General features: G+C 39.2%; 1 protein-coding gene across 1 annotated transcript in view; it reads right to left on the reverse strand.

The window, feature by feature from the left end:
• The window catches only part of COL21A1 (collagen type XXI alpha 1 chain), a 193,059-nt gene extending 167,636 nt beyond the window's left edge, over positions 1-25,423 (reverse strand). The window contains exon 1 of the mRNA XM_059938999.1: positions 25,090-25,423. The gene's annotated coding sequence lies outside the window, so the exon portion shown is untranslated. The remainder of the gene's footprint in view (positions 1-25,089) is intronic.
• Between the last annotated feature and the right edge of the window lie 585 nt (positions 25,424-26,008).

Below are 26,008 nucleotides of genomic sequence, written 5' to 3' on the forward strand. Positions count from 1 at the left end.
TTCACTTTCAGCAGTTGCTATTGGTTCATCAAGTAAGGAAACTGGAAAGCTTTAAGTAGCTAAGTTCTCTGCTCAAGTACAGAGAGAACCTACAGTAATTGGTAGAATGCGGGCAACAAAAACCTACTCTGATCACAGAGTCCTGGCACTTGGCTGCCTCAAGTTGCCAGTTGGGAGAATTTTCAGCTTGTTCCTGGCCAAAGGAGGTATTGTTTTCAGGTACTTAATGAAAAGAAAATCAACTACATTATACAAGAATCTGGTCAAGACTAAGCACAAAAAGACCTTTTTTTAAAAAAGGACTTCAGATGGTAAGAAGGGATCACTAATATGAATCACAGGCAAAATTTTGAAAACTTTAAATATATTCATGGCTTTTAATGTTCAAATACATTAATCATTTAACAGAACATCTTATATTTTTCAAGGTGTATATACTTATACAAGTTAGCGTCAGTATTATGCCTGCTATTTTGTGCTTTTTTCTGTCATATTTTAAATACTCTTCCCAAGAATAGACAGAGTACAAATACTAAACAGAATTGTTTATACAATACAAATACTAAACAGAATTGTTTAAAGAATCCATATGTCTTGACTTTTACTTTTCAAACCCAACATCCAAAAAGTTACCAATTGTTAATTCACTCACCAAATAGAAAAATACTGAAATGATCAAGCATAGCAGAATACCCAACTGGGTAGCTTCAGTCAAGTCTACACCAAGATCAGTCACTTTTATTCCCTCACCTGGAATAATAGTAATGTCATATTATTTCTTTCTAGAAACTAGAGAAAGATAACTTCCTACTAAATTTCCCTCATCCTTGAATTTACATGGATGCATCTACTAAATGATTCCACTTTTCAAGAGATAAGTATTTGTCCTTCTCCTTCATAATCCTGGAGGAGAAAAGACAACTACTAGGAAATGTTTTAACTGCTTTCTGAATTAAAACAATATAAAATAAACCAGTTCCTCAATTATTTTGATGTTATCTGGCTTTTCAGGACAGAATTCATTGGGGATGTTGAGAATATAAACAACACCAAAATGTTAGCCTTCCAGTCTAACCAGCAGACTTGCTAACCAGCAGGTCTGCTTTGAGTCACATTGTATTCAGAAAACCCCATTTTCCTAACTTAATTTAGCTTGAATTGTTTTTGTGATGGTGTTCGTTGGTTTGCTTTGCTTTTATGGAATAACGTACTGCTTGGTATCTCTACTATTGCAGTTTATATGAAAATCAGATGCTCTTCACATTCACGAAGTACAGAACAAGGTGTCAAAGCTAAATTAGGCAAGATTTAAGTTAGTACTAAGAATGAAACTTTTTAAAAAAATTTATTGGAGCATAGTTGATTTACAATGTTGTGTTACTTTCTGCTGTACAGCAAAGTGAATCAGTTATACATATACATATATCCCCTCTTTCTTAGAGAATGAAAATTTGATGAGAGATCAGACATGAAAATGGGTCATTGAGAAAAACTGAGAAACATTTTCTGGGGAGAATTTTTTTTTAAGGAGACAAGATTCTCATCCCTGTGGGATGGCTTCAAACAGTTGAATGGGCTCTGAATCACCCAAGGGCTTTTCCAAGCCTATAATGGTGACATGGAGGGTCTTCAAAGAAACTAAGGGAGCAAATTTCTCAATAACTAAAAGCAGAATGCAGTTCCAGATCACCAAAACTCTGCAACGCTGGTTTTGTGACCTTGACTCAGAGCCACTGGGATGTACCAGGAAACCACAATGCTTGGCAGATACACATTTCATGTGCAAACGTTTACCAGATGTGCAGTTCATCCTATCCATGCTGAGCAATAGAAACAAAAGTGAATTTGCTGCGTAATCTGACATGCCAGCTCCTCCGTGAGCCAGCAGGTGATAGGTCTGGTCTCACATTTAAGGTCTGAATTTTGAGCAGAGAGAACTTCTTAAGCCCCACCCCCACCCCTAATTAAAACCAATCCCATATGCTTGTTAAGCTTGAAATTCCACCAAGAAAGACTTATTTTTGTAGATTAAGAATTCTACTCTTGTTAAAATGGAAATTCCCTTGGGAGACATAAACTGTTAATCAGTTATTTATACTTCAGTGTAAATGAATTTTAAATCCTGTCTTGACAGCTGGTTTTGATAAGGAGAACACATGTAGTTTGGTTGTTTGGATTGTAAGAGAGAGGGAAAAAAAAATCTTCAGAAGATAAAAGTTAATAAATGAATAACTCCCTTACCACTATTATTCATCTATTCATTCAACAATATTTATGGCCACCCCATTTCAGGCAATGGGGCATTCATCCTAAGCATTGGGGATACAAAGATGGAAAAGCACAATTAATGGCCTTTAAAAATGTAGGGTTCACCTCCTACATTGTTGGTGGGAATGTATATTGGTGCAGCCACTATGGAAAACAGTATGGAGGGTCCTCAAAAAACTAAAAATAGAGTTGCCATATGATCCAGCAATCCCACTCCTGGGCACATAGCCAGACAAAACTATAATTCAAAAAGATACATGCACCCTTATGTTCATAGCAGCATTATTCACAATAGCCAAGATATGGAAACAACCTAAATGTCCAACAAAAGATGAATGGATAAAGAAGATATGGTACATATATACAACAAAATACTACTCAGCCATAAAAAAAGAATGAAATAATGCCATTTGCAGCAACATGGACGGACCTCGAGACTGTCATACTAAGCAAAAAGTAAACCAGAAAGAGAAAGACAAATACTATATGATATCACTTATATATGGAATCTAAAATACGACACAAATGAACATATCTATGAAACAGAAACAGACGACAGACATAGACAACAGACTTGTGGATGCCAAGGGGGAGGAGAGGAGGGGAGGGGAGGGAGAGATGCACTGGGAGTTTGGGATTAGCAGATGCAAACTCTCATACATAGAATGGATAAACAACAAGGTTCTATTGTATAGCATAGGGAACTATATTCAATATCCTGCGATAAATCATAATGGAAAAGAATATGAAAAAGAATGTACATATATATGTATAGCTGAGTCACTTTGCTGTACAGCTGAAATTAACACATTGTAAATCAACTATACTTCAATAAAATTTTTTAAAAACGTAGGGTTCAGTGGAAAGACGTCAACTATGCAGTTGCCATAGAAGAGGAGAAATGTTAATGGAGGTGTAGGTAAGGCACCAGGGGAGCTCAGAGAAATGAAGACCTAACTCCACCTGGGAGGGGAGATGGGAAAGCCTTCCAGAAGGAGGTAAAGTCTGACCTGTGACTTGAGGGAGAACCAGGGATTTGTAGGTAACCTTAGGAGGAGAGGAAGATAGTACCTGATTATGCCTGGAAAACAATTAAAGAGCAGGATGTGCTCAGTGAAACAGCTTTCCTAGAGTAAGATTTCTGGAGTGAAGTACTTGTAGGGGATGAGGGGCAATGTTTTCATCAGCTCTGGCTGCTATTACAAAATTTCAGAGACTGGGGGGCTTAAACAACAGACACTTATTTCCTCACAGTTCTGGAGGCTGGAGGTCCGAGATGAGGGGCCAGCATGGTGGGTTCCGTTGAGACCCCTCTGTAGGTGGGCTGCCATCTTGCTGGCTGTGTGTGTGTTGGGTGGTAGGGTACCAGCTCTCTGGTGTTTCTTCATTTAAGAGTACAAATCCTATGATCTCACCCTTATGTCCTCATATAACCTGAATTCTCTCTTTTTAGTGGCCCTACCTCCAAATACAGGTAAGGGCTTTAACATGTGAATTTGGAGAAGACACAATGCAGTCCACAGCAGGCGGTGAGGGCAATGAATAACAGTGATGGAGAGGGTCCTCAAGAAACAATCCATAGGGCTTCCCTGGTGGCGCAGTGGTCTAGAATCTGCCTGCCAATACAGGGGACACGGGTTCGAGCCCTGGTCTGGGAAGATCCCACATGCCGCGGAGCAACTAGGCCCGTGAGCCACAACTACTGAGCCTGCGTGTCTGGAGCCTGTGCTCCGCAACAAGAGAGGGCGCGATAGTGAGAGGCCCGTGCACCGCGATGAAGAGTGGCCCCGGCTTGCCACAACTAGAGAAAGCCCTTGAACAGAAACGACGACCCAACACAGCCAAAAATAAATAAATAAATAAATTAATTAATTTTTTTAAAAAAGAAAGAAAGAAACAATCCATGAAAGCCCTTTTAAATCAAGTGAAGAGCAATGGATTTTGTCTTTAAAGCTCTTTCTGGGATTCTACAGAGAGATTTTCAGTAGACATAGTCTGGTTCACATTTTAGGAAGTTCACTGCAGCAGCAAAAGAGAGAATGATGTACAAGAAAACAGAAAGGCCTCTGCGGTCAGGAGGGCCTGAGGCAGGATGTGGGGTGGGACTGGAGTTGAGAGACATTCAGGAGTTGTGATAGGCCATGTGCTGGATCATATCGGTGTGGAGGGGAGAAATGAGAATGACCCCGCCTCTGGTCCTTCCTAAGCGAAAGAACTCAGAAGCAGAACCAAATTGTTTGATGGGAGAAGGAGGAGAGGAAATAAAAAGCTTCTCAATTTTTAGAAAGTTAAGTATAAACTTCATATGAGGTACATACATATGGAACTGTTCACTTGACAGCTAATATGTGGACCCACTATGTGCCAGGAGTGGGATTATGAGAAGATGCAATTGACACAAAGCAGCATTAGCGGGTGCGGGTCCTACTCTGGCTTACTATTTGCTGTTGGGTGCCCAGAGCTGAGATTTTAGTACATTGAAACTCTGTATTAAACCAAACTAAAATGTCTAAGAGTATAAGAATAACTTAATAAACCCTGGTTCATCTATAGGATGGATATACACATATACAGAGGCATGATATTTGTGTATTCCAAGAATATTTAATGACATAAAAAAAAACAGTAAGAGAAAAAACAAAATACAAAACTACATAGTAAGCTAATTTTGTAAATATATGCATATATATATATATCTTTCATAAAAATGTCAAAATTGTTTTCTAGGTAGTAGCATCATGATTATGTAACTTTTTTATTATGTTTTCCCAATTTTTCTATAAAGAACACATATTGTTTTAAAATCCGAAGTAATTAACTTATTTTTAAACTTCTATATGTTTTTAGGCAAAGTTAATATTTCAAACGGAGGTTCTTTTCCACCAGCAGAACACGTAATTGAATTATCATCTACTGAAAAGGAAAGGTTAAGCTACGCTGAATAGCAAATATATCCAAAAACTGTAGTGCCTTTTAACAACAAAGGTTTATATTTTGCTCATATTTTATGTCCACTGGGGGCTGGCTACAGGCTCTACTCCACATTATTCATTTTCAGACCCCTTCTAAGGAGCATGGCCATTTTCCATGACAGAGGTAAAGAGCTCTGGGGGGTCTCGAACCAGCAATTAAATGTTCCAGTCCAGAAACATATGTTGATTTCCACTGAACTCATTGACCAGAACTAACATTGGGTCAGGAGGTGTCAACCGATCATGTACCCGAAATATATTTGGCAAACAAAGTTAATAATAATCACAAATTCATCATCCCCCCAAAAAAGAAAATTATGGAGGACTTTTACAGCAGTTATTCAAACTGCAAACCATGATCCATCAGTCAATGGTGAAAACAATTTAGTGGGTCATTACCAGTGTTTTTTTAATAGAATGAATGGAAGAGGAAATGTCAGAACATCATACATGTAGAAAAGGTAGATATTTATCATGAAACATTTGGTATACATCTATCAAATAATACAGATGTGCCACAATATAAAATATCTTCCTATGGGTCCTGTAAAAAAAAGTTTTAAAGCCATTGTTCTATGGAGCCCCAACTAAGCCAATACATAGAAACATAATAATATCCACACTGGGCTCCTTTAATCCAATGTTCTATGACTACCATGGAAGACTGAGGGAAACATGGTATTACATCCATAGTATCAATCTCAAAGAACTGAGTCCAAGTTTTACTCTTTCTTTAATATAATGTTCTCTCAATAATAAATCAATTAAGAAATACCATAAAGGGTGGGGGAGGAAAGGATTGGAAGTTTGGGATTAGCAGATGCAAACTATTATATATAGGAGGGATAAACAACAAGGTCCTACCTTATAGCACAGGGAACTATATTCAATATCCTGTGATAAACCATAATGGAAAAGAATATAAAAAAGAATGTGTATATATTTATAACTGAATCACTTTTCTATACAGCAGAAATTAACACAACATTGTAAATCAACTATACTTCAATAAAATTTTTAAAAAATGAAATGCCATCATGAAGTGACATATTTTTAGCACCTTCCAAGGTTTAAGAATTCCATGACTTTTTATTTCTCCTAAAATAAAAAATTTCAAACTTCAAAAGATTTTCCTTAATTCTACAGAGCCTAATTATATTGGTGAGGAATATATACAATTCTTATATTAATTTAAATGGCACCCTTGACCAAGATGAATGGTAATAAAAATTATTTTACTTTGTATTGCTATTACCTTATTGTCAAGTATGATTTTTATCAGGCTTACTTATGTTTTGATGTTTAAGGGCAGAGCACATATTTCAAAATTGCAAAATAACTACTGTATCTCACTCCTTGTCACAGACTTAATATTCCCAATTTCCAATATTCTACTTTTTATCTTCAACTAAGAAAATACAAATGTGAAATATGCACATTCTATGTGTTTGTTTATGGGGGAAATGAAGTATTTATTTATTTCGTTTCAAATTTCTACTTTCCAAAATGAGTTCATCTTAATTCTTACTTTCTATCTTCCATGTGAAATGTTTGTAAGTGCTTATTTGAATGCAAGATTTTCAACAAATTTCAGTGTTTCCTTACCCTTTTCCCCAAATACACTGTCATGCTCTTTTCCTATGTACCCTTCACAGCACTGCCAGTCCAAAAGCCAGCCTTTTGTTTCTATGAGGGAAATGACTGCTAAACAGCTAAGAATAACAAATAAATATCTCATGCAGTACAATCTTCTTTTACTTCCCAGACGGCTCCACTACCTCACTAGGTATGCCAGAGATGTTTCCTGAGGAAAAAAAAGAGCCAACGTGAACAATCTACCATCCTGACATTCAAGGGAACCAAATAAAACATGATTAGCTGCATTAAAAGAATGGAAAATGAAAAGCCCATCCTCAAAAATACACTAGTGTGCAATTTTTTACCATATAAAAGGAAGCTCTGGCATGGAAAATGATGAACATCTGCATTTGCCAATTAAAGAAGCATTATATTGAGTTCAATAACAATAACTTGTTTAAAAGTGATGAGTCAACAATACTCAGTTCCTTCCTGGCCTTATTCAGCTAGGTGTGGGGGAAAAGGGATTGTACTGGCAGCTGGACCATCTGCATCCCAGACCCAGCAAGGCCACAAAGACACCATAGGAATCTGGGCAAGAAAACAAGGCTGGCTGGACTTCAGTATCTCCTCTATCAAACTAGAGGGGAAGAGAGGAGTGAGCTAGAGGATCTCTTCCATTTCAAATTGGCCACGGTTCTGTTCTCTTAAATAATTTATCGAATTATTTATTCCATTAAATACAAGGTTAACAATTAGCTTCTTAAAACAAATCCCCCCAAAAGGTTATTTCTTTCCATTATTCCAAACTGAATCTACTAGATCTAATATACTCTGAATGTTCTCTAAGTTAGTATTTTGTAATCAAAATTAGCATACCTATTTCTATTACATTCAAAGAGCTCCAAAGATATGCACAATGTCACTGATCATTCTCTTTCCATGAAAGTTTTTTTTCGTTATTGCTAAGTTATCAGACCAAAAAAGAATCCCTTGAAAATGGTCATCCTTTTAAATAAATGACAAGTATTACACAAATCCAGCTGAATGCTTGCAGTAGGGTTTTGAATCCTAAAATGTGTCATTTCTTAAACTAGTTTACATTGTTCTCCTCAACACACACACACACACACACACACACACACACACACACACACACACGTTAGCAAACAAATACCACAGTCGAATTTTGATTTTCTGCCAACTGGGATGGCAGAGAGAACTAGTCTGGATATTCTTCGATGGCAGAGAGTGGGGGGTGTGGGTGGAGGATGTGCAATTGGGCATTGAAATGTGTTTTATTCTTACAGTTTAATAAAACTATGCCTGGTATTCTGGAAAGTGACAATACTGTACCTCAAATTGAGTAAATATGAAAACTTCCTAGGGAAAAACCAACCCAAGAGAACTAGAAAACGTTCTACTTTGTAAATATTTTGGTCCACAACTTGGCAAACGAGAACAGTGTGCAATGTTTAAAAAGATATCTTTAAATCCCTGTTATGTGAGACGAGTGTGTGTGTGACGTTATGTGTGACGAATTATAGGAGGTGACATTGTCATTAAATACTTACAAAAAATTCTTGCAGAAAGGAGCCCTAAAAGGTATCATAATACCCGAACTCAAGATAGTATCATTACTATCAAATTTGCCATCTACAATGCAAGAAACTCATGAGGTGGGAAAATCTCATACCTCTTTGTTCACTCCCAAAATGGTTGGTTACAATCTCTTATACAGACTTCCAAATTCCATGGTGAAAGCAGAAACAGCTGCACTGGACTTTGTTCCTGCTGGAAAACTGACATTTCTCTAGCAAGTGCCAAGTGCAGACTCAGAATTACAATATGTCAGACATTGTTCAAAAGGAGATGTTCTTCTTTTTCTATAGCATCCAAATGCTGTTCACGAGAAATTGCAAATGATATCGCTAAAGCCATATCACCCAAGAGCCCAAAGGAGCAATTATGGCTATCCAGATATTGCTTGGTCCAGAATGTTCACTTCAGAGAGGAAGTAATAAACCAGGTGCCAAAATGACTTTTGTTCCTTTCCACAATTACAGGTACTTTAAAATATTGTCAGAGTAACACTGGAAGTGACCCTTTCAGAACCCCATTGCCTATATTGCTGGGGAGGTCAGAGGAACAGTGTTGCTCAGAGCTGGAAGAAAAAGGATTCTCAGAGCAGGAGGAGGAAGAACACCCTGACCGAGATGGATACCTCTCAGACTGAGGAAGTGATTTGTGCAGATGAGGAAGAACATGGCCTCTTGGACATTATGCAGCTCTCTTCCTTTGGATCCCTGGGAAGCCATGAGTCTGGGCTCTTGGACTGGATGGGCAGAACCAGTCTCAGTTAGGTGTGCCACGAACAAACCCAGGAGGAACAGGAAATAGCCATGTCCAGATGACATGGCACCAGTATGTTGCCCAACCCACAATCATTAGCAGTAAGCTACAGTAAACAGAAAAAAAACCAGTACGGTAGTAAACACAAAACTGCAAACACAAAGATGTGAGCAATAAAAACCAGCACTGTGGAGGAAGCCCACAAACTCAGCAGATGTAGTAACTAACACCCATAGAAAGAGTTAATAACAGTCTGAAGAAGACAGACTAGCTTAAATGCCATTCATATACTTAGAGATATGTGTAAGAATATTTGAATATGAATATTAATATATTCAGAGATGTATGTGAAAATAATTGAAGAAGGAAGTAGCTAGATGGAAAACCAAGCTGAAGAATTCTACCAGACCACGATGCAAAGGATACAGATCTTACAAAATATTAAAAAAGAGTTTTCAGAAGGAAAAAATATACAATGACACATAAGTAGAAATAATGGAAGAAAAGGTAAAATAAAAGCTTTCGGAGCTAAATAAAATTTGAATCTTCAGATTGAGAGGGTCTCACAATCACCAAATTGCTTGAATGGGGAGGAAAAAGACCTTTTATACAAATATTGGTGAAAAATCATAATTCAAAGGAAAAAGCAAAACATCCTAAGAGGTTCTGTAAGGCTGAGTGGTAGGGGGCAGGAATGGGGAGGATATCTAAAAGGAATAAAATTCAGCTTTCTAGAGCCTTCTTATCACAAAAGTGAAGCTAAACAATAATGGATCAAAATCTTCAAAGTTCTGAAGGAAATAGTTTTTGTTGTTGTTGTTTGTTTTTTGTTTTGTTTATTGGAATACAGTTGCTTTCAATGTTGTGTTAGTTTCTGCTGTACCTGAAGGAAATAGGCTTGGACTTAACCAAAGAAACTTTCATTTTTGAATATTTTGAACATTTGAACTCTTCAAAACTCTACTGTCTATTCACTCTCTTCAAAAAAATTACAAGAAGATAAAACAAAGAGCTAAATGTGGGATAGAAATTTTTTTTAAATCAACAAAATTTGCTGGCCTCCGCTAACCATTCCTTCAAAATAAACTTCAGTCTAAAATCGTTACCAGAAAAATATTAATAACATTCTGGAAATAAAACACAAGCCCTCAAACTGGGAGCTGGTTGTGGAATGGGGTTGGAGGGCAGTGAAGGTGATAAAAATCATGTAAATAGAACAAGTAAGTTATCTTGGGGGAGGGGGATAGATACCAACTAGCTATTAGTAGGAAAATACAAGTTTTAATTGATATAAAGAAATGTAATAGTAATCACTATTATATAAATAAGAATGTAACTTACAGAAATAACTGGTAGAGGAAGAAAATGAAGTAAAATTAATTCCAAACAAAGAAGGAAAAACTAAGAGTAACAATTATAATAAAGAATAAGAAAGCATGTTAAACATGGAAAATATAAAGATGCAGAGAAAGAGTTGAAACATATTAGCAATCATAACAAAATTCAATGAGTTACATTTGACTCTTTCGATTTCAGAAATATTTCAGATTGTGGACTTTCTTTAAGTCCACCTATATACTTCTTACAAGAAACCCACCTAAAATTCAGTGACAGAAAATGTTGATAATAAAGAGGCAGAAAAATAATTCACTAGGCAAATGCTAATAAAACTAAATAGGGGCTTCCCTGGTGGCGCAGTAGTTGAGAATCTGCCTGCCAATGCAGGCGACACGGGTTCAAGCCCTGGTCTGGGAAGATCCCACATGCAGCAGAGCAACTAGGCCCGTGAGCCACAATTGCTGAGCCTGCGCATCTGGAGCCCGTGCTCCGCAACAAGAGAGGCCGCGATAGTGAAAGGCCCGCCCACCGAGATGAAGAGTGGCCCCCACTTGCCGCAACTAGAGAAATCCCTAGCACAGAAACGAAGACCCAACACAGCCAAAAATAAATAAAATTAAAACTAAATAGGTATACAACGTAAAATAGAATTGAAGGCAAAAAAGTATTAAACAGGGCCAAGAAAGGAATATTTCATATTTATAAAAGATCCATTTCCTAACAAATAAGTTCTAAAACTGTATCCATTTTTCTCTGAATATTTTGACATGAACATTTCTGTATATAAATTTGTTTACTATTTTCTACCTATTATATCTAAAGACATGTTTACTGTTAAATATCATTTTTAATGCTGTTGCATAATCAATGCAAATATCAACCTTCTCTCTAGTACTGAACATTTTGGATATTTTCTATATCTTATACAAATAGTACAATAATAAACACTTCTAGAGATACTTTTTCTAAAAAAAAGAAAAGAAAGAAAGAAAGATAAAGAGGCAGTGAAATTGATAACCCAACTGACAGATCCACCAACCAACTGAACCTCAGACTCTCAGACCCTCAGGCCATCAGACAGAAAGAGAAATGGATGCTGGTTACATGGGAACTGAGTGATATTGTCCAGCTCAACGCAGACACTTTTGAGGAGCTTGGAACCACAACATGCACACCAACCAGTCCACAGTTAATGCCAGACTCTGCTCTCCCCTATTAAATGTATCATCTCTGTGAATGAGTTGACAATAACCTGAATAATGTGTTACAAACCTTTGTCTTCCCTCTCAGTATTTCTTTTAATAGGAATACCAACTCCATAAAATAAACACAAGGCAAATGTTAGGGAAGAAGAGCTCTCTAACTTAGGTGTTTTTTTTAAATTTTGTTATCGAAGTATAGTTGATTTACAATATCATGTTAGTTTTAGGTATACAACACAGAGATTCAGATATACAGACAGATATAGATATAGGTATAGATAACTTCAGATTCTCTTCCATTATAGGTTATTACAAAATATTGAGTATAGTTCTCCGTGCTGTACAGTAGGTCTTTGTTGGTGATCTATTTTTATAGTAGTGTGTATCTGTTAATCCCAACCTCTGATTTATCCCTCTCCCCACCCCCCTTTCCCCTTTGTAGCTCAGGTATTAAAGTGAGGTACAATGATAGCCTAGAACCATCTGGAAGGTCATATTTGGAATTCACAATGGCCCACAGAAAACTTTCGACAGCTCCTCCGGTGCGTCCTCATACCTACCCTCCTTCTTCTGTATATTCAAAATCCCTTCCCCTTCACAGATTCAGAGATGGCCAGGACTGAATATTTCTAAAATTGGAGGAACACAAATCTTTGTACTTTTACTTGGAGGATATTCCGCAAATTAATTAGCACTTGAATAATAGAGCCACAAGTGTTTTCCAAGTGTGGTACTTAGCGGGGAAACGTGCATTCACACTGACATATTAAGTATTCTCTTTAATGAAGGAATATTTTGTAGCAATGAAACTGTAATGGTAACTAGAAAGGCAGAAAGGTTATGTTTCTCTGCTTAAATCTGCCCCTTCTTGATTCTTCCCTACTGTTTTCCATTGACAATACATTGCAAGCAATTATTATACACGTCTTACAGCTTCAAAAGCTCATCATTCATTTTTTTCTAAAATTCAGTAAAATTGTGCTTACATCCTCATCACCAATGGAAATGCTCACCTGAATATCAATGATCTCCTTATCTCCCAAATGAATGGCTTCCCTCACCCACGCCCCATACCCTGCTCCTTTATCTCCCTCTGTTTAAGATCATACCCTCCACAAGAGTTATTCTTCTTTGAGATAATCAATGCTTTTACAGTGCCCTTGGCAATTTTTCTTCAGTTATCTCTTAAAAGATAGCCCTTGTCTTGATTGGTCTTCTTCTTCTGGACTTTTTCTTTTTGGCCTGTGATTAACAGATCTGTGCTCAGCCAATTGGCCACTGCCCCTTGCCCAGAAACAAAGACACCCTCACTGCTTCAGTGACCGCTTTCTATGGAAGGGCTCCAGGCCCCACGTACCAAAATATCTCATTTCCTACTCTCCCCACTCTAAGCCCTCCCTTCCCATCAAGCTCCTTAAACAAGCCATACCCATTCCCAGTTCTAAGCCTCTTTCACAACATATCTTAATTTGTGAAATATAAACCAGTGCTCAGGGCCTGAGTAATAAACATCAGGAACTTACAGAAAGGAGAAAAGAAATATCTCTGAAGGTCAAGAGCACATATGCCTCTGGTAAACCCCCAAGGCTGGGTTTAAAACAGTTGTGAGCTGGCAGGAAGCAGTGCTGCCCTGCCATCTTTTCTGACCGCCCTGTGCCCGAGCTGGGTGGTTGATGCCCTGGTTTTTCTGGTTGTTAGATATTCTAAGCCTCACTCCTGTCTGTGAGCACTTACTTACAAAAACTTACAAAAGGAATGAGTCCTAAACATTACACGATGTTTGTCAAGTGCCAAGAATAAATCACATCAAACAGACCTGCACTTTTTTCATTTCATTGTTTTAATTTTTTTTAAATTTTATTGGAGTATATTTGATTTACAATGTTGTGTTAGTTTCAGGTGTACAGCATAGTGATTCAGTTATACATATGCATATATTCATTCCTTTTCAGATTCTTTTCCCATATAGGTTATTATAGAAGACTGAGTAGAGTTCCCTGTGCTGTACAGTATGACCTGTAGAATACTATACTTAATGGTATTTCAAAAGTAAAAGCACATAAATGTAATCTGGATATAAGACTTATCAAATGGCTCCCCCATGGAGAGTAACAGCAGATGCAGGAGGTTTCTAGTGAGATGTTTTAGAATTCTGGCATGTGCCCTGTCCAGTCTATTGGTTATTCACAATTCAAGCGAGGAAAATGATGACCTGCAAATCAAATTTCTAGACAAAGCAAAGCTGAGAAAGATCTCTAACTGACTGAATGAAAGCCTGTGGATAAGATCTCACCTGGATAAATAATGGGACAACGGCAATAAGACAAAATTCAAAAGAAACACATAAAAATCCTGGGATCCAAAATCTGGATTGTGGAATGTTTAAAAGGAATCTGTTGGCCTAACAGCAGGAGGGCTGAGGAGACAAAAAGTCCTTAGCTAATGATAAACTGAAGTTATTAGTGTGAGCTGGCTGCCAGAAATTAGTTTGGGCTACAGGGAGAAAAGAACAGGGCTACACCCTTTCTACTCAGCAACCAAAGGCCAGAAAGAATCAAAACTCAGTGTGTCCAGGGAAGGCCGACCAGACTGGAGATCATGTGCTCATCAGTTTTGTTATAGGGAGAGGTTAACGCATCAAGCATCATTGGTATAAACAACATTTGTATTATAAACAACAATTACTTGTAAGATAATTTCCAGCCCTATGATTTATGTTGACTATGGTGTGTGTGTAAACTAAACCACATTTCAAGAGCAGCTTCAAGCCACACATCTTCCATGAAGCAAATCATCACAAAAACAGACCATATCTTCCAAGGTGCCTACCTCCACTATTAGACCATTTGGAGCTCAGTTACAGAGTCTTATTTGCTCCCCAAAATTATATTTGAAATAGTCCATTTCCCAACCGTATCATAAGCAACCTGGGACCATGGCCAACCTCAGTCTACTCGGTACCCAGGGAGCCATTGAAATTTAACTTGCTGACTCATCACTTTTATCCCATATAGCACAAAATCAACGTTTTTACAGTTATCAACAGCTCCTTGTGATGGTGATGAGATGAAAGACACAGTAACAGCTTCCTTGGGAGTTCTTGTTTCCCCTCTGCCCTCCTGATATATCAAAATTCCTTATTTTGCATTTAAAACTTCCCAACTCCCTAATGAAGACAATGGTTATAGAAACTGAAACCCATTCTTGCTGCTTTTGCGGAAAATAAAATACACCGTCTTCCCTTTTGCCTTAGCACATATCAATAGGCGGCTCTGAGAAAGTGGAAATCCCAGGAGAAAGATTTTGAAGGAAAAAAAAAAGTCAAAATTTGAAATTCTCTAGAGTCTAGAGTAATAGTAGCAAAGTCTTACAGTCTGGAGAAGCAGGGCTATGTCTCCTCTTCAATGCATTTTGGGAAGATTGCAGTCCTGTAACAACCAGATTCCTTGAAGACACTGTCTTGAGTAAAGCAGATTGGCCTTGCCTAAGGATTGGCAATATGAAAACAATGAAAGAAAGGAAAAGGAAAAAGTTTCTTCTTGCAGCTACCTTTATGATATGTGCTCATCTTTGGGGAAAAACTGGAAGAGGGGAGAAAGGGGAAAGCATGCACACATTTATTTTTAAATTAAAGTCATTAGTATTCATATCAAGCTTGAAAATATGAAATCATAATTGCTTCACTAGTCTTACTTAGACTGCTTTAGGCCCAAAGATCTAAAACATGGTAGGTTACTAGAAGGAAGATGTGGAATTCAACTTGGCAGCCTTATCTGAGACAACGTAGAAACATTTAAAATGCACAAACTCATTGCCCTACTCAAGCTTAGCATTTAATGAAGTAATAGGTCTGGCCAAAAAGTGTCCGATGTGAAATTACACTATCCAGCTAAAAATTAAAATTATTTCGAGGCACAGTTAAGGAAACACAGATGCACAAATGGCTCTCAATATCCTATATTGGTAACTGGCCAGACATTCATTTAATTAACTAATTGAGAAGAATCAGAGCTCAAAAATGTTTACACTTTTTTCCAGGGCTCTGACATGTGTAGTCTAAAAATAATCGAGTCTGATTTTCCCAGTATCTCCATAACTTCCTTCTGTCAAACCTCAGTCAATTCAATTCAGTTCATCATGGTTTTTTGCTTAGTTTAGTTTTTGGATTGGTAGACTATGTGCCTAGTCTAAACACTTTGTAGAAACTTACTGATGCACATTATATATGTAAAATTCATCGCAGTTTTGAGGAAAACATAGATCCAACCAGAGACCCTAATAATAAACCTTCAGATTAGTGGGTGTGGGAGCAATTAACATATGAAGTCAACCACTTCACCCCTCTTTAAGCACTCTACTGTGAGCAGCATTGGACTAGGGTTAGGAGCTCTGTGGTATAACAACCAACCCTGACATACCAAGCAGTCATGGGGAAATTTACAAACAGAATGTGTCATTTTTTATTGCATCCCTAGGATCTAGATTAATCTATAGAAAGAGCTGGAGAAACTGTTTGCCAGACGGATGAATTAATGCATATCCTATACAGATGCACCAGAGTCTGGGCTGCAGCTGCACAAAGGCCCCTGGCTGAGGAGGCAAATGGGTACTGAAACTCAGGGCTGCCTCTGCCCAGAGACAAAGCGATCTTCTGATTTTCCCAGAGCCTAAGACAGACAATCCAGGGTCCTGACCAAAGAGACCTCTACAACTGCTAAAATCCAGGAGCTCATGAAAAACCACCTGCAGCTGCAAGACAGACCTGAGGACACCCTCAACCCCCCACAACAATTGCAGTGACCAGGGACCGTGCCATATGGCAAAGGGTGCCAGACTCCCAGACTCCAGAATCAACACTTAGAGTCATAGGAGTTTCTCTCCAAAGCCTCTGTCATCGCCCCTAGCACACTGCTAGCTTCAGGAGATACCCTCCCCTGCATCTCTCAGCACAAGTAGAGAAGGGTAAAAATCTGGATTTGCCTCTCCTCCATGACCCAGGCTACCCAGAGGACAGCCTCATCTGAAGAAGCAACCCACTTTCCACAAGGTAGATATCCAAATCACACGTGTGAACAAGCTTAGAAGTAAGGAGAATACTTATGATAATAACTAATTTGAGCAAATTTGAGGACTTTTACCTGCCAGGCACTATACTAAAGGGTTCATGTGCATTATTCCATTTACTCCTCCTGACCACAGTATGTAGAAGGTCCTATGATCCTCTCTTGACAGATGGGCAAATTAAGCTTTAAAAGGTTAAAAACCATGCACAAGGTCACACAGGTGCTAAGTGTCAGGGCCACGACTACATAACGCCCACCCCAATCTCAGCTATAATCTTCAATGGCTTTAAGGTATTAGAGTACATAATATTCTTTTGGCATTCACAAGGAGTAATAAAGTGATGTTCTGATTTTAAGAAAAATTACTTGTGTCATTTTAGCCAGATTTTACTATCTGTTATTAGTGTGTCTGGTATTTCAAAGTACATCTGGCACAACATGTACTTTGTGAATTACAGGAACATAAATGAATCACACTGTAACATCATTCTCTCTCATTTGTATAGGAATTCAAAATTACCATTTCATATGTTTCCTTCTACAAGGCATGTAGTTATGCATTTATCATTGCATTATAAATGTAATACATATGTATTAAAAAATAGAGAAAACAAAGAAAAGCAGGAAAGAAAATATCTATCATGCTACCTCCCAAACGCAACTGTTAACATTTTGGGAAACATGCAATTTTGAGCTCAAAAATATAATTTGATTACTCATATAAACATGATTCCCCTTACAAAACTCATAATTAAGAATCAGAAATTTTTTTTCAAGTGTTGAAAAGACCAATGAATATTTTTACATAATTCCCACATGGAGGCCAAAAAATTTTTGTTTAGGCCTCATGAAAAGGAAAATACAATTTTCTTGCAATAAAAAGATGTTATTTCATTATTTCTCATTCACAGCAACGTCCATCTTCAGTGAACATTCAAGAACATTGTTATAGGAATTTTAGGAATGAATGCTATATTTCTCAGGAGACTAATTTCCTAAAGGATGCTACTCCACATTGATTTAAACTCTGGGCACAGATGCTCTAATCTGCCATTCTTTACATGTTCCATGATGGTCTCCAATGGTGCTTTTCACCAAGAAAAAGAAAAATATGTGAACAGCAAAATGAAATAAGACTTTACAATCACACCTTCCCAGCTCTCTCTTACTGCAGGCTTTTCTGATAAGCTACCAACTTAGTAAGTTGGTGGTGGGCTGGAATGAGAAACCAGGTTTCCCATTTCCTGGTCCATAGCCTTCTTGGAAATAATGAGGGTGTCTATTTATTTAGTACTTCATATATAAATGCTATTCTACCATACTGTTACTCATACGGTAGAACAGAAATGACACATAACTTAGGTTGTGGGTACTTCCTTGCTCACATTCCACACTGACATGCTTGCTGCCACTAAATATATAGGAGTTTGAATAACGTTCCATGTGCCTCCACATCCCATCAAGAGCTCTGAATCCCACCTTTTCTTTTCACCTCTGCTCCCTCCTCATTCCAAAGGGACCTAAGTAGGAAATGCCTAGACCATTCTAGCTGACAGTTACCATGGCATCACTGCACCCCACAGTGCATCTTTCATTCTCTCTCATTTCAAACCAGAGGTGCTGTTTAACACGTGATTTGAACAGGGAATGAAAAGCGAAGGAACTGTGAAAGGATGGAAAGGCAAACTGTCCGAGGGAAAGGGGGAGTTACTACAGGGAGGTAACGGAGTTGCCTGCCTTCTCAGGATCGTGGGTGTTTCTCTTCTCTGCAGTGCCTCTCTCTGGGATAACCTCTCCACTTCTTGCCAAGATACAAATTCAAGTCATACTCATCTGCCGATGGAGACTTAGGTTGCTTCCATGTCTTGGCTATTGTAAATAGTGTTGCTATGAACATTGCAGTGCATGTATCAATGGATAAAGAAGATGTGGTATATATACACAATGGAGTATTACTCAGCCATAAAAAAGAATGTAATAATGCCATTTGCAGCAACATGGTCGGCCCTAGAGATTGTCATACTAAGTGAAGTAAGACAGCAAAAGAAAAATATCATATGATATCCCTTACATGTGAATTCTTAAAAAAATGATACAAATGGACTTATTTTACAAAACAGAAATAGGCCCACAGACATAGAAAACAAACTTATGACTACCAAAGGGGAAAGGGGGGGAGGGATAAATTAGGAGTTTGGGATTAACAGATACACACTACTATATATAAAATGAACAACAAGGATTTACTGTATAGCACAGGGAACTATACTCAATATCTTGTAATAACCTATAATGGAAAAGAATCTAAAAAAGAACATATACGTAACTGAATCACTGTGCTGTACAACTGAAAGTAACACATTATAAATCAACTGTATTTCAAGAGATTTTTTTTTTAATTCATATTCAACCCTTTCTAAAGATTGCTTCAGGACATTATGTTAAATGGGAATCAAAAATGGTTTGAGAAGAAACAAAGTGACACATCATGCCATGCTTGCTGATTTTTCTAAATTTAAATCAAAACCATTTTTGCCTTATACATTTTTTCACGTAAAAATATGTACAAAATGTTATTTTTATATATTAAAGGGATTTTTCCATTTAAAAAAGAAAACTGCCAATTGGCTATTAATAGACTTACTAAACTGAACATAGCAACTTCTCTGAATCCCCCTGGGATAGCCAAGCACTGGGTAGGCACTTCAGCGCTATGTGATGATTGGCTGAACACTTACAAAGAATGTTCCTCCCTGCCTTATCTTTAATATTCTATCTAATTCTGGGTACTGGTACGTGCCTAGACATGCCCTCGAGGTGGAATCAAACTCTCTCTTCCTAATAAAGTAGAAAAATACATATACAGCAAGGTTTAGCATTTCTAAATGTATATAATTCAATAAGTTGTTTCAATCATTGAATCACATGTGGATTTGAAAGTTAACATAAAAGTATAAGACATATATTCTGAGTGTTTGTTTTTATTTACCTAATAAAAAGTTACCTAATAAAAAGTTAAAAGACTAAATTTCTGAAAAATATATTTAGAACTTCCTATAAAGCTCAAACTTCACTAGAACTTCTTTTCACTTTGAATTTAAAAAGAAAATATTGTTGCTCCTTAATCTTTTCTTCTTGACACCAATAACTGTAAAAACAAACAGTTAACGGGTAACATAACACTGCAATCATGGCTATATTGAGCTAGATCAAAACACGACAAGTCAAAACAAAAATTAAACAATGAATCAAACACAAGCAACTGGCAGGATTCCCAGAAGGTCACCAAACTTGGACTTGAGAAATTATCAACGTTTCCTGAAATTTTCAAAGATATCTCTGAGCTTTTCATTAGTAAAAGCCAAAATGCTAAAGAAACAGCAAAGAGGAAAAACTCAATTGAATCCTTAGAAATGGTAAACCTAGTGGGAAAAAAATCATCCTTCTCACAATTGATAGCTATAGGTTTATTTTTTTACAACTTGGCCATATTGGTATCAGTGGTTTTTCATTTAGAAAAGCTTTTCAATTAATAACCCTGAAATCAAACTGGGTCAAGGGAGACAGGCAGGTCTATAGCATTCCCAGGACACCCTATCTTGGATTATGTGCTACTGTCACATTACCTGTTTTCAGAAGACAAGGTAGTTGAATGAAAAATGTACAGAGTAGAACACAGGAAACCTGTTGTCATCTGGTGCCACCACTGACTATTCCTGAGCCCTTAGCCAAGAATAAGGTCTCCAAGACCCTGTTTCCTCATTCAGATTAAACAAATTCTAATATCCCTAAAAATTCTATCAGTATACGGGAATTCCATGTATACAGTTAATGTGTATTGTTACACAGCCTCTCTTTTTCTTTTTCATGATTACTACTTTCGCAGTAAATTAACCCAACTGGTTAACTTTTTAATCAGTTTGAGGATCAACATGCTAGCACACTGATCTCAGGTAATTCCAGTGTGCAGTCCAGTTTGGGAACTCGTGGAGTGAAGCAGTGATTCTCAAAGTGTGGTCTCAAGCCAGCAGCAGCAGCATTTGGGAAGCTTTAGAATGTTGTTCAAAAGCTTGTATTATTTTCTGAGAAACTTGAAGGACTTCACTTATTCAGAAACAAATTCTCCCACTAGCTAAACAGAAAAAGCATCAAATGAACATAACCTAAACTAGGACTGCCTTTTCAGGATCCAGTTTTCAGAGGTGAAAAGAGAAAAGAGAGCTTCAGCTTAAACCATTTATTAACGTCCAAGGTGAAAGAATAGCAAATTCCTATTAAGCTTTGACTGTGAGCCAGGCACTGTTGGTAGAACGTTAGAGACATTAACTCATTGACTCCTCATGATAATCCCACTGATATAGGTACCATTACCCCAATTTTACTAATGAGGAAACAGAAGCAAAGAAAGGTTACGCAACTTGTCCGGGTTCAAACAACTAGTAAGTGACAGAGTCAGGATTCAAGGCTTGGCATTTTGGATTGAGAACGAGTGTCCTTAACCATGAGATGGAGAAAGTTTGAGAACTCAGCCTCCATGGCTAATTCTCTTTGCGTGAGACTGGATCACTTGCCAGAAATAAATATTTCAACTTGTTTCCCACAAGAATGCTAATGAATCAAACTAAAGAATTACTACTCATGCTGAGAAATATAATCCAAAGATAATAAACACAAAATAAAAACATATAGCCCTTTCCTGTGATTTGTTTTTACTCACAAGACTTTCCAGATTGGCCTTAGTGGTAAAACCATCAACTTTGGAACAAATGGGGCGCTCAAAATAAATGCACTGAAATGAAGGCCATCAAGGCCTTTCCAAGTGAGCCAAATTATGAAAAACAAATGCAATTAGCTAACTTCTTTTTGATTGTCTCTGCCCCGGGACTTGTGCCTGCAAGTGGAGAATCATGAAATCATTGTGGGGCATTGCAGTAGTGATCATTCCTAATTGGCCACTCACTGGGCTGCCACATCTTGTCGCTGAATTGCGACATCACAGATGCTCAGCTCTTCGGTTAAATTATCCAGGATACATAATTTGATTACTAAGCCTTTGAATTGGCTTCCACACGCCTTCATTTTTTCCATCAAGTGAGATGCCTCTGATCTTCCCTTTTCATGCCCAGAGGCACTCCTCATTTCATACATAGTGAGCCTAAGAGAAAACCCTACTTACATTAATTTGTTTACATTTAATTTAATAAACTTACATTCTTATTATATTGAATTTAATAATATTACATTGTACTTTTAAATGTGTCCTAATGAAGATCTGATTTCCTGAATGGAGGAGTTACTAAGATGTTTATATGTGAAACTTGCATTATGTTTAGTTTTCTAGAAGTCACAGAAGATTGGAAACTGCAAGGGTACAACCTTTTACATTTAAAGATGGGAGATGAGTCCTAAAAAGGCACCCTAAGTTAGAAATCTAATATTCAATTTATAACTGAAATTAAAGGTGAATCAAGACTCATTTCAAAGTACAGAATCATTTGGCATCTTTTTTGGAATTAATACCCATAAATTTTTTTTTACTAGAAATATTTGGTCCTAGGAGGATCATCCAGATCAGTTCCAATCAAATTGCTTTTTCTGTATGTGGTTTTGAAGCGTTTTGAAATTATTGCATTTAAGGAGGAAAAGGACACTTGAACTACCTCGCCTACCCTTTTTGCCAGTTTAGTCCTTGATGTGTCCTCAATTTGCTTTCTCTTATATTATCTTGAACAAACCTTGATGTAACTGAATAAGGTTTCATTTCTTTCTCCCTCTGTACCTAGGAAACACCAGACAGTACTTCTAGACTGGTTCTCTTGGGGGATACAGCATGCCATGCCTACCATTTGAATTTTCTTTTATAAAGAATGATATTCTGGAGAGCCAGATTTTAAGACTATTTAAATCTGAATGTGACTAGATTATAAATTCCACCAGATGGTAAAATCCTTTACCACAGACAATGAGTAGATACATAACTGGGCTGTTGACTTGAAGATAATCTACTAAAAAAATTTTTTCTAGAAAGTTCTATATAAAACGTGTAATAAAATTAGGAAGATAATTGGAGGACATCCATATGTTCACATTCTAGTAAGAAGGAAAAACTGTAAATTCTAAGGGTGAGGTTGGTATGTAAATATTTGTAGATAAAAAATGTGACCATTGGGCTTCCCTGGCGGTGCAGTGGTTGAGAATCTGCCTGCCAAGCCCTGCTCTGGGAAGATCCCACATGCTGCGGAGCAGCTAGGCCCGTGAGCCACAACTACTGAGCCTGTGCGTCTGGAGCCTGTGCTCCGCAACAAGAGAGGCCGCAATAATGAGAGGCCCGCGCACCGCGATGAAGAGTGGCCCCCACTCGCCGCAACTAGAGAAAGCCCTCGCACAGAAACGAAGACCCAACACAGCCAAAAATAAATATTAAAAAAAAAAAAAAAAAAAAAATGTGACCATGTTATCAACACAGTTTTCATTCCAAAGTGTTTGGGGATTAGGTTTTTGTTTTGTTTTTAGTTTGTGTGTGTGTGTGGGGGGGTGTGTGTGCACATTTTGAGCTAACAAATATTTCATTGACTTGCTGGAAGCATTATTTCCTTTAACTCTGACAACATGAGAATTATGAAGTATGCATTGTACTACTGCAGTCCCCATTTTACAGATGAGGAAAGTGAGGCTCGCAGAGTTATGCCACTGCCCCAGAGTGCAGAGAGGCAGAAGAGTAGGTCTTGAACCTGCAGCTTGGGCCTCAGATCCAGGCTCCTAGTCCTCACCACTACCTATATTTCCCGCCAGCCTCTAGACACAAGCTTAGGACCTGTCTCTTAAAGGTCTCTCTACCTCATTACAAATTGGCACGGAAAATAAATGTTCTCTGCGCAGGAAGTCTCTGTACACTGAGCAGTCTTCACCCAGCACACATGTTCTAGGACCACAGTCATGCCTATTCTAGCTTTTTTATCCAACGTCAGATTTTTGAATCCATTTAAGCCTATTTGCAAAGTCATTCTATTTCTGTACTAATGACTTAGGAACAGCTGGAATTTTTCTTCGCCGAAATTTTGAAATCTCAGATCTCTGTTAAAAGAAAAAAAAGGAGCCACTCAGAGAGTCCAGAGACCTGCAATGCTGAATTCCCTTTCACTCTGGAGAATTGGCATGAATCCCTGAAACCTCCAATTGCTTTTTAAAAAAATACTTTATATGAGCCTTGTAGCATGCACTGATGACAGGGGTGATGGGGAGCATCGAATCAGGGGCCAAACATTCATGTTATTACAGCCAGGAGATTCTTAGGTACAGTTCTTCTTTGGCTTCAACTCTTAAAAAAAAAAAAGAAAAAGTTCTCTACGACAAAAAATTGCTCGAGATGATGGCTAAGTCTCTGCCCTTTATAGGATCCTCCAAAGTCCACGGCATTTTTTTTTTTTAATATGGGCAAAACCCTACTGATGAATACCTAAGATTTTCTGAAAAGGGATTTGTTCCCTCCTCCCTCTGAAGGGGAATTCGAAGGTGTCTGCCCTTCCCTCCACTGAGATCCAGCCCAGAGTTCTCAAAAGTGAGCAAGTGCTAGCATCACCTGGAGGGTTCACGAAAACACAAAGGGCTGGGTCCCTACCTCCAGAGTTTCAGATTCAGGAGGTCTAGGCCTCCGTAGCCGGCCCCAGATTTTGCATTTCTAAAAGTTCCCAGGTGACGCTGCCGCTGCTGTCCAGAGACCCTCCCAGCCCTTCCTTGGAGAACCACGGCTCTCACTCACTGGTTCCCAAACTACTCCACCTAGCAATCACCTGCGAAGTTTTGAGCCCCACTCCTGGAGATTCTGATTTAATTGATCTGGGTGCTGCCGCAGTACCAGATTTTTTTAAGCTCCCCTGAGTGACCTTCCTGGGCAGCAGCCTCAAAGAGCCTCGGGGGCACCGCGCACAGCCCACCGCCCCGTGCGCTCGCGCCCCACGTGTGGGCACCAGAGCCCCTTCCAGAAAGACCGACCGAGGCCCAGGGGGTTGAGCTTAGGGGCGTAAATCACCGCGCATTATTCATTCCCAGAGGCCAAATACTCCAAACAGAAATCCGAACCCAGAGAGGCTCCCAAGGTTATATGACCACCCAGTAACCTTGCCAGATAAATCCTGCGTCCCAGCCTCCAGCCTGGGCGCGGATTCTACCTCGTAGTTCACCCACCGCCTCCGCGCGCGCGGGAAGAAACTGCACCCTCGGGAGTGCAAACTGGAAACTGCAGCCGCGAGAGGGCCAGCCTGAAGTCCCCTGTTTGTCATTCGGGCGAGGACACTGGAGGAGGAGATGCCACCTTACCTGGCGCGCGTCCCTGGTCAGGGGTGCCGTCGCAGCCGCTGCGCGCTCCGCGTGGGCCCGTGGTGTCCCGGGAGTGAATGGTCGCGGCCCGGACACGACCTGGGCTAGAGCGGATCAGCAGCCCTCCCGGAGCCCGGAGCCTGTCTGCCCGCAGCGGCCGGTGCAGCGCGCGAGGGACACTCCCGGCCCCTGGAGGCGGAGCCCGAGATAAGGTTCGCGCCCCCACCCGCCCCCTTTCCGAGGGCAGCGGCCAGAGGGTGGGTTTTGGATCTGGATCCTCAGTGCAAGCTCCTAGGGAACCCTGGTAGAAGTCAGCTCAGTTCTCCCGCTAGGACTGGGGAGAGGCGGGCTGAGGCACTCAGGGGAAGGAGGAGAGGTCAAGGCCACTCAGAAGTGGAAAGAATGAGGGCGGAGGGAAGCAGGACCTGAGAGCATCACCTGCGTGGATACAAGGAGGCCCCCTGCCCGGCCTCTGGACTCCAGGGTCAGTCACTTCTTGGTCGGCCCAGCAGCTGACTGGTGGACCTGCCTTTGACCTAAGCTACCAGAAAACCTGAGGGGAAGTTCATGTTCAAATAGGCAGTTACCTTCGAGGACTTAAGAGTGACAGGGAAGGTCTGGAATACGGTGACCGATAAGGGGATGCTCTGCGCTCTGCCCCTTTTAGTCCATCGCTCACAGAGCAGCCAGAAAGTTCTTTAACTATCATGCACTTAGACCCGCCCCGCCTCCCCTCCCCGCCAACGTGCTCTGGCCGAGGCTGGCTCTCACCCGTCACTCGCCCCACTTCTCACCCTGCTCCCCCCGACCCATGGGACTTTTTGCCCTTCCTTATCCACAGCAGTGAGTTCTAGTATTACTTGCTATTTCTTCTGCCTCCAAAACTCTGTCCCAGACCTTATTACAGGTGCCTGCTTCT

The sequence above is a fragment of the Balaenoptera ricei genome, chromosome 11, assembly GCF_028023285.1.
Source record: "Balaenoptera ricei isolate mBalRic1 chromosome 11, mBalRic1.hap2, whole genome shotgun sequence".
NCBI classification, from domain to species: Eukaryota; Metazoa; Chordata; class Mammalia; order Artiodactyla; family Balaenopteridae; genus Balaenoptera; species Balaenoptera ricei.